The sequence below is a fragment of the Globicephala melas genome, chromosome 3, assembly GCF_963455315.2.
Source record: "Globicephala melas chromosome 3, mGloMel1.2, whole genome shotgun sequence".
In the NCBI taxonomy this organism is placed as follows: Eukaryota; Metazoa; Chordata; class Mammalia; order Artiodactyla; family Delphinidae; genus Globicephala; species Globicephala melas.
In genome coordinates, this window is record NC_083316.1 from 41,700,542 (window position 1) to 41,714,476 (window position 13,935).

The following is a 13,935-nucleotide window of genomic DNA, read 5'->3' on the forward strand; positions in this document are numbered from 1 at the left end:
GGGGAAGCTTGAATCCGGTGGTAGTAATGAGGCACGTCTGTAGATTCTTGAGCAAGAGTGTGGCATGATAAAAATGCTTTAGGAAAACAATTAGTCTGTTTCGTATATTCAGCATGCATCAGAGGTGACAGAAACCAGAGGCAGGGACAGGAAGCAGGGGGTACTGGCAATAATGAAGACAAGGACCAGAGTGCCGGCCATGAAAACAGAGAGTAAAGAACTGGAAGCCAGACTGTCTCTCAGATGAGCCTATGCTGCACCAGGAGAGCCGGAAGAGAACTCTGCTAAGTAATAAATGAGCCCAGCAATTGCCATCCATTGGGTGGAATCTGCTGTCTATTCACCTGGACTTATTTATCTTCCTGGTTTTCAAACTGTGTCCAAAGATCCCTAGGGTTTCCCCAGAGGTGCTTTAGAGACGCCTTTAAGCCAGGTTGATTCTACGTTGATCTATTTTGGACAAATAGAAAACCACTAGTCTACTTTTTCCACAATGTACATGTTCTATCCAAAGCCATCATTCTTGGTACTTACTAATTTTTGATATATGTTTGCGTCTAGACCACCATTCTCTCTTGGAAGTTTCTTAGCAATATCCCAACCAAGCTCCCACTAAAGATGTGATCACTCTTTTTCTGATGCTCTGTTTTCTGCTGTTCTTCACCCACTACCTAATTCCAAACCCAAACAAAACCTGTTCTTAGCATCCCTCCCCATTTTAATTCTCTTTAAGCTCTCTTCTGGAGAGTGGAAAAAATTTATTATTGTTATCAACAGCAATCATAATAAAGCATGAAAAGTGACTGATGAGTTTTTAGTTCAGCCAAACCTCTTGAAGAGAAACAGAAAACAAAAACAATATTTTTTCCTTGACTAGAATGATCATTTGTCAAAGGAAATAACAGAAATCCTGCACTTTGTGGGAGGAAGGGGGCAGATAGGAGGGAGGTAGAGGATGCTCAGGCACGATGCTTGGCTCAAAGAAGTTGTTCAATGAATGTTGGGTTCATAGTTTTCTCCACTCATTCTACAAACATGAACTCTGATCTCTAGGAGGAGTATTTATTTGCCTCCTGAGTTGTCTCTTGGCAATACTAATAAAGTCACTGTACAAATGATGTCTAGTGTCTATCCGCTGGCTTGATTCCTGAGTTACCCGAGTTCTGCACAGTGAGCGAGAATCAAAGGCTCTCAGACCTGGACCGGGCCTTTAAAAATGACCCGAAGTCAGCTGACCAGGAAGATCCCTCCCAAGTTCTGCGAGTGTGTTTGGACATGTCCAGCCTCTCTGTCTTCGGACAACTCTGCTAGAAAATCTTCTTGATATTGAGCTGAAATTAATCAGCCCACAGCTTCTCTCTATTGCTCCAAGAAATCTAGCAGGGGTGGGGGACTGGGAGGCAGCACAGAATTATTCTAACTCCTCTCCCCATCGACAATTGAATATCGGAAGTTTCCTACCACTAGGAAACTTCCTTTAGGTTGATTCCAGTCTATTATTAACCAGCATCCTTTGAGTAAATTCATCCAACCTGTAAATAATCCACTTAATTTCATTTTTATCTTGTGAATAATTTACCCTCTTGAACAAAATAATATCATGAAAATTTTGTCAAATGACTTGGACAAGTCCAGAAACACCAAGGCTGCTGTGTTTTCTTTCTCTATCTATCCAGGAAAACATCACAGTAGAAAATGTGTTCTCTGTGGACTCCTGCAGGTTCCTGGTGATCACAACTCTTTCACCTGTGTGTTTATTACTCACCTTAATCACCAGCTTGGGAACCTCATTGAGAAACAGAAATTTTTATATTCTAAAAGAATCCTACTCAGTTAACTAAAGTAATGCTGGTAATTGAAGCAGATAAATCCCCACATCTCAGTGGTTTAACCCAGTAGCATATATTTCCCACTCATGTGAAGTCTGTAAGGGGCATTCCTGATTAGTGAGTGGTCCTATTTCCAAACAGTAATTCAAAGCTCTTGGTTCCTTCTCTCTTGTAATTCCATGATTTTCCTAACTGATATGCCTGATACAAAGGATAATGCAGGATTAGATGAAAAAAAAAATTCAGTAGAAATAACAAGGAGAATTTCAGACTGACAGGGGAAGAAAAGAAAGAAAACAACAAAAAAAAGCAGGGATGCAAAGAAATACAGAGTATATGGCACACTCAAACTAGGGTATGGGGAAGGCTTCTAGACAGGAACCGTGCCTTCAGTTGAGGGATGAGGCCGACTTATGCCAATGACACAAGGAGGGAGCCGGGAAATGTATATCCTGACACCTGGCCTCACTCTCCTCCTGCAGGGATCCACATTGTCCAAACAGAGCAATTAGCCAAAGGCCAGGGGAATTCACTGGTGTTTTCCCCACAGGTTGGTCTTCAGGACACAAAATGGGGGAGAAGGGTAAGAGTGGGTATGCAGAGGCAAACAGAAGACAGTAGCACAAGAATCACTAACCATTTTTGAGGTGAGAGTAGCGCAATCTGACTTGTGCTTTACAGAGATTAATTTGGTGGCAGTGGAAACAAAGATTGGAGTGGGGAGATATTGGAGACAGGAAGACTCTTAGGGAGGCAAGGGCCAGGACAGGGCAATGGTAGGACAAGAGGCAAGGGCTAAATACTGGAATCAGTGAATTGTTGGATATGAGAAACAGAAAAGAGTTGAAGGGGACTCTAAAACTATAGTTTTAAAAGGAAGAGGATGAGTTCATTTGGGGACATGTTGAGTATAAATTGCTGTGGGACAACCATATGGAGATGTCCTGAGTCAGCCCAGCCCCATGGGAACTGATTTTGTCGTCTGGCTCTGCTGCTTTCTGGAAAGCTCTCGCAAATGACAAGATAGTAAGGCCTGGCCCAAAGTGAAATCATAGATGCCTATTTAAATAATCTTTCTCTTAAAAGAATCTCTGGGTAGCAAAAGATATTTTATATGATTTCCATATCTTTAAGAATTATTTATTTCATGCTACATTGCATTGTTTTCCAGAAGACATATGCTATAAATGATTTCAAGGCAACATTTGCTACCTGAAATTTAAATTGCACTTAAAAGTGCCTGTTGGAGTATCTCCCAGAAGGAAGGAACTGAATCAGACCTTGTAAAATTTAGCGTTAGTCTCAAAAGCATGTTTTAAAACACAGATTGTCTCTGAATTCATTGCTTAAAAACATAAGAATCAGTATAACAGTTCACCAGGCTCAGATTCTTGCTTGCCAAATATTTGTCTAAAATTAAGGTCACTTTGATATCATAACAAACCCAATATTTGAGCTTATTCTTGACTGAATGTTGAAAACAACTTTTAAGAAATATGAAATATAACTCTAAATTAAACCTAAGTAAACAAACCTGGAATTTAATGTGGATGGCCTTAATCTACGTGTAGTCCCACAATTCCATTCATCTTTTTTATATCTTTACAGTCAACTATCTACAATAATTATCTTTCTAAAGGGATTTGGTTGATTTTAGTTTGAACCATTTTAAATAGAAATATACAACCATTTTTATATCTTCATACTTACGCATTGAAGTAATTACTCTTATATTAAGGCAGCTTTAATACCAATGACAAAAGATCAGAAAAACACTTCAAAAATAAAATAACTTAAAATTGCAGGTAAGATTCAGGATAAAGTAGGCATTTGATATTTAATCATGCATGTGATATCTCACAAATCTAACTGGTGTTATGAACATCTACTCTGACAACATTTTCAGTAAGTGAGTCACATTTCAAAGATGGTTGACTTTTCAGGGTCCTCAGTAGATTGGAAACTGTCCATTTCTTCTAAAACGAAGTTTCTCTGACAATAAAGAAGTATGAGATATTTTGGGGCCTCAGTTACTGCTGCCCTAATTATCAGCTATTCTAAACAGCATAGGCTGGGTTATGCTGTAACAGCAAATAACCTTAAACTCTCAGTAGTTTAAAACAGTGTTCATTTCTCATTCCGGTGTTATGTTCATCACCCTTCGGCAGGGGCCTCTGTTCCACATGTGTACTCAGGGAGCTAGGTTGGTGGGCCCTCCATTAACTGGAACATTGCTGATGACAATGACATGGGGAATAATCACTGGTAAACTTCTTAAAGACTTCCACTTGAAAAACATACATATCACTTCCATTTATATGGCCATTTATATTGGCCAAAAAAACAATATGGCTACATCTAATGTCAGGAGAGTAGGGCAGATTAATTCTACTCATGCCCAGAGAGGGAGAGTTGGAAATATTGGTGAAAAGCACCAGTGTTTACCATACCAACCTTTGTTAGAATTTTGGTTTTAGTTTCAACAATGAGTTGCCAGATCAAGTGCAATTGTAGAGGACTGAATTTTGCATTCAGTTCTGGATTTCAAGGACAAAAACATTGCTAGAATCAACATGAATTTGGTTATCTTGACACAGATTGGCCTGCCTGAAATCTGCCTGATATGGAAAGTTGAAGAGATGGTAGGAACATAACCCTAGTGAGCAATGGGTTTGTGGCCACTGAACATGTCAGAGTGAGATACCTTCCTTTTGGAAGAGTGATCCGCCTTCTGATCTCTCTCCTCCCAAAGTTGCTCAATCTTGAACAGCTCTAGCATTTTTACTTTGGAAATGCTGCATATATTTGTTGCTTAGGGAACTACTTCCTGACGAATGGTTTTAATTTTCTTTTTAACTCCTCATTTTTTGGTATCATCTGTATTTAGTTGAGAATAGTTTGGGAGGACATTAACTGAACTATTCTAGTTTCTTCTTTTCCAATTCATTACTTTTTATTTTGTATCAACTGACTTTTACCCCTCTGTTTTTAAATTTTTTCCCCCCTAACTGGCTCACAATGTTGATTCTTAGGATTTTTGAAGAATGTAAGAATTTGGCATTGATCACATTGTCCCACATTGAACTCAAACACACACTGATTTCCCTGTCACTCTGATTTTTTATTTGTTTAAATTTTTTCTGAAACCAGGTGGGGTACAACTGAAGGGTTTTCTGTTTGTTTGTTTGTTTGCTTGTTTGTTTGTTTTAATTTTAAAAAGGCAATCTCCATATGGAAGAGCTTCTTCTAAATTTTGAACAATCAAGGAATTCCTTTAAACTGTTCTATAATCAGGAAGCATCAGAGCTTGGAATCAATTTAAGCCCTAGTTTGCTTTGAGGACAGACAGCATGAAAGCTCAACTTGGCAAAGAGAAAGAGTTGGCTTCAGGACAGAGTGTGAGCCAAATCTTTATGGAGGGTTCCATCCACCAATGGGCTATGGAATTGCTGGCTTGCTGGCTCTTAGTGATTTCCGGAGGAGAAAGAGGAAAAGAAGGCACTAGTCAAGTCCTATTCTCATAGAGCTCCTCCTTCTCTCTTCCTAAGGACAAATTATTTAAAAAGTTAGCATCCTTTTTACCCAGTCAGAGTGAGTATAAATAAAAGCGCACACGCCAATCACCCATAGTTTGAGTTTTATAAAGCAAATTAAAGTCTCATTAAATAATTAATACACTGTATTTTTTAGAGCAGTTTTAGGTGCACAGCAAAATTGAGCAGAAAGTACAGAGTTCCCATGTACCCCATCTCCACACATGCACAACATCCTCACCATCCATATCCTGCACCACAGTGGTACATTTAGTTACTCCTTCACTGAAGGAGTATGATCTTCCTTTCGTTATGCAGATCTGAGTTTCTGACTTATTATCCCTTTTCTTTCTTTAAAGAACTTCTTCTAACATTTCTTGCAAGTCAGCTCTACTGGCAAAACATTCCTTCAATTTTTATTTGAGAAAGTCTTTATTTCTCCTTCACTTTTGAAGGAGAATTTTGTAAGGAACAGAATTCTCTGTTGGTGGTGTTTTTCTTGCAACACTTTAAATATTTCACCCCACTCTCTTGCACATATGGTTTCTGATAAGTCAGACGTAATTCTTATTTTTGCTTTCCTATAGGTAAGCTGTTATTTTCCTCTGGTTTCTTCCCATATTTTTTTCTTTGTCTTTGATTTTTTTTAATTTAATTGTATTTATTTATTTTGGCTGTGCTGGGTCTTAGTTGCGGCATTCAGACTCTTAGTTGCGGCATGCATGTGGGATCTTGTTCCCTGACCAAGAATCAAACCTGGGCCCCCTGCATTGGGAGTGCAGAGTCTTACCCACTGAACCACCAGGGAAGTCCCTGTCTTTGATTTTTTGATGTTTGAAGATGATGTGCCTGGGCATAGGGTTTTCTTTTTTGTTGTTGTTGTTTTTGTATTTATTCTTTAGTATTTAGTATATTTTAGTATTTATTTAGTATTTAGTATTTATCCTGAGTTGTGTTCTCTGAACTTCCTGGGTATGTGGGATGGTGTCTAATATTAATTTGGGGGTAGTTTATCAGTTATTATTGCTTCAAATATTTCTTATCTTTTTTCTTTCTTGTCCTTCTGGTATTCGCATTATGCCTATGTTACACCTTTTATAGTTGTTCCACGGTTCTTGGATATCCTGTTCTTTTTTTTTTTTCAGTCTTTTTTCTCTTTGCTTTTCAGAGCCCACATTCTAGAATTCTGTGTCTCAACTGCCCACTGATTTCCCTTCATCCCCACTGCTATGGTGCAGCAAACACATATACACTGAGGGAGCTCTACGGTAAGGATTACTCAGCTATGACTGAGTGAGGTGTAGGCATCCATGTGTCTGTCTTTCCCTTTGGGCACTCAACTTCCCCTCTGCTACATTTCAGTCTGGAACATGGCCTGGGAAGCCAGAGTTGTTCAGAGAATGGGCTCTATTTTTGTGTGTCTAGGATCCTTTAGTCAATACTTCCACAAACTGAGGCTGGTTATTTAACTTCTTTTGCTTCAGTTTCCTCTACTGTAAAATGGGCATGATGATAATAGGACTGAAATGTAAAGTATGTAGCAAAAGATGCTATTCCTTTATTCCTTGCTAATACTGGCCACATATATTGAGGCCTACCAGATGCCAGGTGTTGTTCGGAGTGCAGGTTTTGGTAGGTAGAATAAGGAGAGATGGTGTGATGTGAGAGTGAGGGGTGCTAAGGACATGACATGAGAGAAAAAGAAAGAGCACCAAAGAAGGAGTTAAGAGTTGCAGAATAGCCAAAGCTGAAGTTTAGTTCAAAACAAACTTCATTTCTTTTGCAGTTCCAATTTTCCTAGACCAACTCCTGACTGATTATCCAGAACCTCTAAACACCAGGAATGTGGATGAGGGAGGGAGTGAGAACCGATATCCCAATTCTCCCCACCTCTCCCTCCAAGGAATCCAGGGCTTCATTTGGACCCTTTTTAACTCCTCGCTCCTGTACTGTCTTCCTGGCAGAGGCTCTGTAACTCCACTTACTTGAACAGATGAAGGCAGCTCAGATTCAAAGTTCTGAGTGTTTTTCGCCATGTTCCAGCTGAGTCATCCAGGTCAGCACAAGGTTTTCCTAGTCCAGGATGTGGAAGATGGCATTTTAACTGCAGCTGGAGATTTCACAAATCCAAAAAATGCCAGAGGAAAGGACTAAGGGAGTAACCGAGGGTGGCTTATGTGAACAGCAGCCCTCCTTAACATTTGTTCAGGGCTTCCCAACCAGCCAGGGACAAACACAGGAGAGGTTCAGTGACCTTCTCAGGATTGCACAGCTCAAAAGAAAATGGTGGGGCTTCCTGATGCACATTTCTTAATTTGTTTGTTTGTTTTTTAGTGACCTGTTGACTACCTCCTGTTATTTGAACTGTTACAGTTTTCCAGGCTTGATCAGACTACAATTGCATAAGAAAAAGCATAAGAATAATTCTTACAATCTCAAGGTAGAAAAGGATTTCTTCACTAAGACATGGAGGAATCAACTGCAAAAGAAAATATTTTTTATGGTGGGATTTTTTGGATATAAATTTAAAATTTTTAATGTAGTCAAATTTATCAAAGAGTAAACACCAGCTACTGACGGGGAGAAGATAACTGACCCTCATAATCACCAAAGGAAAAATATCCAGCCCATAAGAAGAATTCCTACATCGACAGGAAATAAAAAGCTAAAATATCCAATAGAAAAATAGGCTAAGGACATAACCCAGCAACACACATAAGAGGAACCAGAATAAGAAATAAATATGAGCAATGCTCCGTCTTCCTAGAAATCAAGAAAATTCAATTAAACAACTGTGAGATCTCAATTCTCCATAATATCTCCAATACTTGGGGGTGTCAGACTTTTCCTTTTTTGTCAGTCTGATGAGTATGAAATGGTAACTCTTATGTAATGCTGGCAGCGACGTGAATTGGTACAACCAATGTGGAGAATAACTTGATAACATATAAAGATGTGTCTACAATTAGACTCATCAATTTTATTCTATGTGTCTACTTCTCAGAGATTTTCACACATATACCAGGATACACAGGTGAGAAAGTTTCATTTGTGGCATGTTCATCATTGTGAAAAACTGGAAATAACATAAATATCCATCAACAGAAGAGTGTATCAGTAAATTGTGCTATATTCACACAGTGGAAGCTTCTATAGCAGCTAAAATTAACGAAATAAAGCTACATGTATGTATCTACAGGTATAAATCTCAAAGACATTATTGATGAGAAAAGCAAGTTGCAGATGGATAGCATACTCTTAATATCATTTCTATAAAGATTTTAAACATGCAAAACCATAGTAAATACTGTTAATGGATACATATACATGTGGTAAAGACATTTCTTGGGAAAAATAAATACAAAATTGAAGATAGTGTTGGCTTCTATGAGGAGCAAAGGAGGGAAATGGGATTGGAAGAGATACACAGGAAGCTTCAACTATATCTAAAATGCTTTTATTTTTTTCCTTAATGTTTTGCCATATTTTATTAAATCTTTAAAAAAAGTTCTGAAGCAATCTATATGGTGGATACGTAGGAGTAATGTTATTCTCTGTATTCCTCTATAGTGTGAAGTATTTCATAGTAATAAAAGAGAAAGAAATATCTCCAATGACAATGTGTAGATTCTTTTGGAGGAGTAAGTCTGGGGATAAGAAGACCAATTAACCTGGTTAAGAAGCAGTGGCAATAAGGTGAGTAATTGTGAAGGGCCCAGATTATGGCAAAGGAGTGGGGATGGAGGGGAAGACATTTCAAAGGTAGAATCAACTGAGCTTGGAGATTCATTATATGTGGGAAATTAGAAAAAAGAAAGAATCAAAGACGAGCTAAGAGACTCACAACTTGAAAGGCGAGTTGGCTGATACAATTGGGAATACAGGAGGAAGATAGGCTGGGGTTGGCAGAATTGACAGGTTGGGTTTGAGGGATCCATGTGTCACTTAAGCACAGCCATCCGGTAGAAATGTAGGCCTAGCCCTGGAAAGGGTGTCAATTAGGTTTCAGCCCTGTACCTTACATGTGCCCAGGCACTTATGTATCTACCCATACACATGACTCAGGAATTTCTTCAAGCTGCCACTCTTCCTTCTCTGATGGTTTAATTGTCATATCAACTCCATCTTCTTTGGAGGATTACTGGTTTGACTCTCCATTCTGATGTCATATACTCTGACTGCTCTTTTTCTTTCCAACCTCTGATTTCTTGCTGATAGCTCCCACTGCCAAACGCACCAGAAGCCAGAGGGCAAGGGAACTTGGGTGATGATGCAGCCTGTAAGAATCAGCCTTCGAGGGCTCAGAGCAAGACAGAGAAGGGTGGAGAATCGATCCTTGGTGGATGTGAGGGGATACCAATGGAGAATAGCCAGGATAGCCATGTTTGGTCCAAGAGTGAGAACATAACTTGATCCCTGTCAGCAGGACGATGCTGTGCTATGACTAGCTCAGCCTAGACTATGGGTCACAGGCCGGGGGAAGAGGGTTTGTTACCAGAGGCAGGAAATTAGGAAACTTGCTAGGCCTTGAAAATCTACTACAAAGTCCAAATGAATAGTCTACTACAGTCATGCATGCAGATGTAGTAGGAAAACCACAGGAGTGCTTACTTCAGAAGAGGATGTAGTGAGGAGAGAAGATGGACAAAGCCAAAGATATACCCAATTAAAGTACTGACATTTAGGGAAGAACTCTCAGAAGAAGAAATGCTTACAAAGTGACTGAGAATAAGCAACCAGATTGGTAGGAGGAACACAAGAGTGTGGTCTTACTAAAGCCGAGGGAGCAGAGAGTTTCAAGAAGACAATGGTCAAGAGTGTAAAATGCCAAACTAATAACACCAAGTGGAAGCGTGTAAGTGGGAAAGGGGAAGACGAGGAGGAGAAAACAGTTATAGCTTTGGAGATGACTGAATTCCCTGAAAGGGTGCACTGAAAGGAAAGAAAGAAGAGAGCCGTGGGACGATGATGAAATGATAATAACACAGATAGTCAGGAAAGAACAGAAAAGGTCAACTCAGTACATCCCGACCCCAAAAAGCTTTGTGGGGAATAAGATCTGGATTATATCTGATAATTACAGTCATTTAAAAACAGAAATGGATTCTTATATTATCCTCTTTCAGTTACATCTTTACGTGGACCCATTAGATTCTGGAGCCTCCCATAACTTTCTCCATCTTCGAATTATAGCCCATCAAACTGTCTTTCTAGGGGGAAGAAGGAGAGGGGAACTGCCATCCAGCGGCAGAGTGAGGCATGGAAGACAAAGGTGGTGACAGAGCACAGCTGGGGCACAGGAGGCCCAGATCGAAGTCCCAGTTCTGCCATGACCACATTGCTAAACACAGGGCCACTTGCCCATGTCCATAGGCCTCATTTGGGGTTGGATTGGGTGCTCCCTAGTGCTGCTTTCATCTTTGACTATCTGTGGCTCTGATCCTGAAGGGCAGGGAGGGAAACTCCTAAGGGTTCTGTGAAAGCAGCATCCCTTGATCAGCAAGGGTGCTCCCTGGTGAATAGGTCTAGCAAAGACCCCTGAAGCATTTCATTCTCAGTGCTCACAGATGTGCTACCTGACAGGGGTCTTTGGGAGGTACTCTCCTCAAAACTCAGAGCAGATTCTAGGGCCCTTCACCAGCTTCTCTTTCCACAGGTCGATGTGGAGCAAAGGTGCCTGCTCAGCAGGCAAGGAGAGAGCCCTTAGCAGGCAAGGAGCTGGCTCAGTGCCTAGAGCAGGTGCTCAGAAAACGGGCAGGGCGTGGCCTGCGCTGGATGGAAAGTCTGAGGCCGGGTGGTGTGCTTGGGCCCAGAACACTTTGGGAGGAGCTGCCAAAATCATTCAGACAAGCACCTGGGGGAATTTCCGTTGTCCCCAAAGTACCTTTTAATTTGAAAATAATTAGGAGGCAGGTCAGAGGGTTTTTCATCACTTGGCAGCGGGTGACAGTGCCTGGTCTTGGAGAGCCACTCTATGCAGTTATAGGCTCCAATTAGGTGTGAGAAGAGGTTACTGCTGCCTGCCAGCTGGGGGAGAGCCAGGCAGCCTGTCATCTCTTGTCTCATAAATACCAGGGGCTCCAGCACCAGGCCCAGAAAGACCAATGACACCATTCATCACATAAAACTTGCCAAACACCGGAGGAAGCTCACAGGTTCTGCAGCAAATCTTTTCACCCAAGGGCCTGAGATGACACCACTCAGAGATTTCTGCAAGTAGAGATGCAGGTGATATAGCCAGTATAAGAGGACAGTCCGTTTCTGAGTTCCACCAAAAAGAAATATGAACAGAGAAGACTTTACTGATGATTTTGGAGCAGAAATGGACTCTCATGACACAGCAAGGCAAGGAACTTCATATGCAGGGCAGCCCCCAGCACCTCTTCAACAGCCTGTGAGCCCTCACGATTGGGCTGTTTGACCTGGTTCTCACCTCTCTGAACTTTGTGCTTTCTCCTTCCTCCTTCCATTCCTTCCCTTGTCTTCCCCCTTCATCTCCAAAGCAAAAGCAAATTTCTCTCCATGTCCTGTGCAGGCCAGTTTTACTTTATTCTTTGAAGTTCTATGGCCAAAAAACACCCAGGCCCTCAGGGTCCCCAAAACATTTCCAAACAACAGCTATCAAGATAATAAAATAAGGCTTTCAAGCAATTTATAAATATTGCCTAATAGAAAGTCTTCTCAACCCTGTCCTACATCAAGAGAAAGTGAATGTTTTGATACTCAGAGGCAAAGTCAAAATACAAACGAGTTTTCAGCTCCTCAGCCTGGTTCTCTAACACACAGTGTGAATATTGGGGAAAACCCTCCTCAACTTACAAACCTCCAGATCAGAATGTTCCCTCAGACACGTGCTCCCAGGGCAGGAGAAGTTCCTTTTCACCTCCCATCGCTTCTTCTCTCATTTTCCTTCCCTCTCCCGAAGGACAAACCCAACCACAAGGTGACCTAGGCCACGGAGTCAGGGGTGCATCTCTCCAGCTCTGCGACTGCCTCTCACCCTCAACTCATCCCCCATCTCCTGCCCTTGCTGGCAGTGGAGCAGACCCGCTGATGTGAGCAGGCGGAGAGCAAAGGGTAGTCTCTCAGCGCAGGAGGTGGCCGTGAGGACAGGGCCCCAGAGAGCGGGCAGCGTGGGGATAAGATGGCCATGATCCCACACTGCAGGACTACTGGCCACACCGCCTCTGCGCCTGAATTTGAGGATATGGTGTCACTATTTCGGGGTATGTCAAGCGAGTGCCTTAAGCACTTTGATAATTTAAAATCCTAATTGACTTTTTCCTTCACATCAATTGCAGGGAAGTGATACCCTTTCTGGGATGGGATTACTTCTTTCTTTGATTGGCAGCCTGAGGCAAGTCTCTCCCCAGAACTCTGGGTTCCCTGTCAACAATTAGCAGCGGAACCTGCAGAATCCTATGGAATGTTAATGTGGGGCTGCCTGCACTTGCCAGCTGGTTGTCTTCACCACAAACCTTTAATTTCCTAGTACCCCGTTCTCCTTTAACCCCATCCCTCCCCAGACCAATACAAGCATCTGAAGGTAAATAAACCCATCAAGGGAGCTCATAACCCTAAACACCTCCATTTTATTGAAGCCAGTAAAACAGGCCAGTTAAACTTTCCCAACGCTCTTCGACTGCCACCCCCCAAACCGAAAAATATCCCAGCTCTGTCTTCAATGTATCTCTTTTACTTGTTAAAAATAGATGTTCCTGGATCTAGTATGTATTGCAAAAATAAAACTCATTTGCAAAACCAACAAAGGACTTAAGACATTGCATTTCCATCGATCTGAACGGGACGAGTGCAAACAGATTCAGCATTGAGCTGCCACAGCTTGATGATATTAACCTCAACATGCTATGGTTGTGACAAAAGGGTACAAGATGAATAAAGCCTAAGGAGGTAATGTATAACATGGTGACCAGAGTTGACAAAACTGTATTGCATAATTGAAATTTGCTAAGAGAGTAGAACTTAAATGTTCTTACAAAAAAAAAAAAAAAAGTTAAGTGTGTGAGGTGACGGTGTCCATTATAACTTAAAGGGAGGGAACCCTTTCCCAATGTAAATGTGTGTCAAATCATCACAATGTTCACTTAAATATCATATTTGTCAATTATACCTCAATAAAGCTGGAAAAGAAGGGTATGAATGTGTACTTGTCTTCAAATATAGAATAATTTAATCAGATTCTCTTCTCAATGATTTGGGGTGTAGAGTGGGTGGAGGAAGGAATGAAACTTGTTACTGACCTTTTCCAGTTGGTACCCAACAAGGGTCCTTCTGCAGGGTGTCCTTTGAGCCAATAGAACGAGACTGAGTTTAGTTCAGAAGCAAAGGAAAGCTTTATTCTTTGATCAAAGAGTGGAGAGGTGCCAGCTCGAGTTCTAGAGTACAACTCTTCCCACAGGCCAGCTATTGTTGGGCTGCTTCATAGGGCTCTCCTCGGGGGGGGGGGGGGGGGGGGGGAGGGGCAGAGCACTCCTGCACAGGCGCGCTGTCCACAGCGGGGTCTCTGTGCACTGCGTGCCATCGCCATATATTTTTTTATTTTTTACATCATT

The 13,935-nt window shown here is 41.3% G+C and overlaps 1 long non-coding RNA gene across 3 annotated transcripts in view; it reads left to right on the top strand.

Moving 5' to 3' along the window:
• LOC132597067 (uncharacterized) overlaps nucleotides 1-13,935 on the top strand; it is a 165,036-nt gene that overhangs the window by 16,359 nt on the left and 134,742 nt on the right. Inside the window, exons 5-6 of one of the 3 annotated variants that reach the window (XR_009563376.1) lie at nucleotides 8,933-9,058; nucleotides 9,581-13,326. The exons of 1 other annotated variant lie outside the window; for it this stretch is intronic. This is a non-coding gene — a long non-coding RNA (uncharacterized lncRNA). Of the gene's footprint in view, nucleotides 1-8,932; nucleotides 9,059-9,580; nucleotides 13,327-13,935 lie in introns of those variants that run through there. One more of the 3 variants, XR_009563377.1, reaches the window with a different exon arrangement.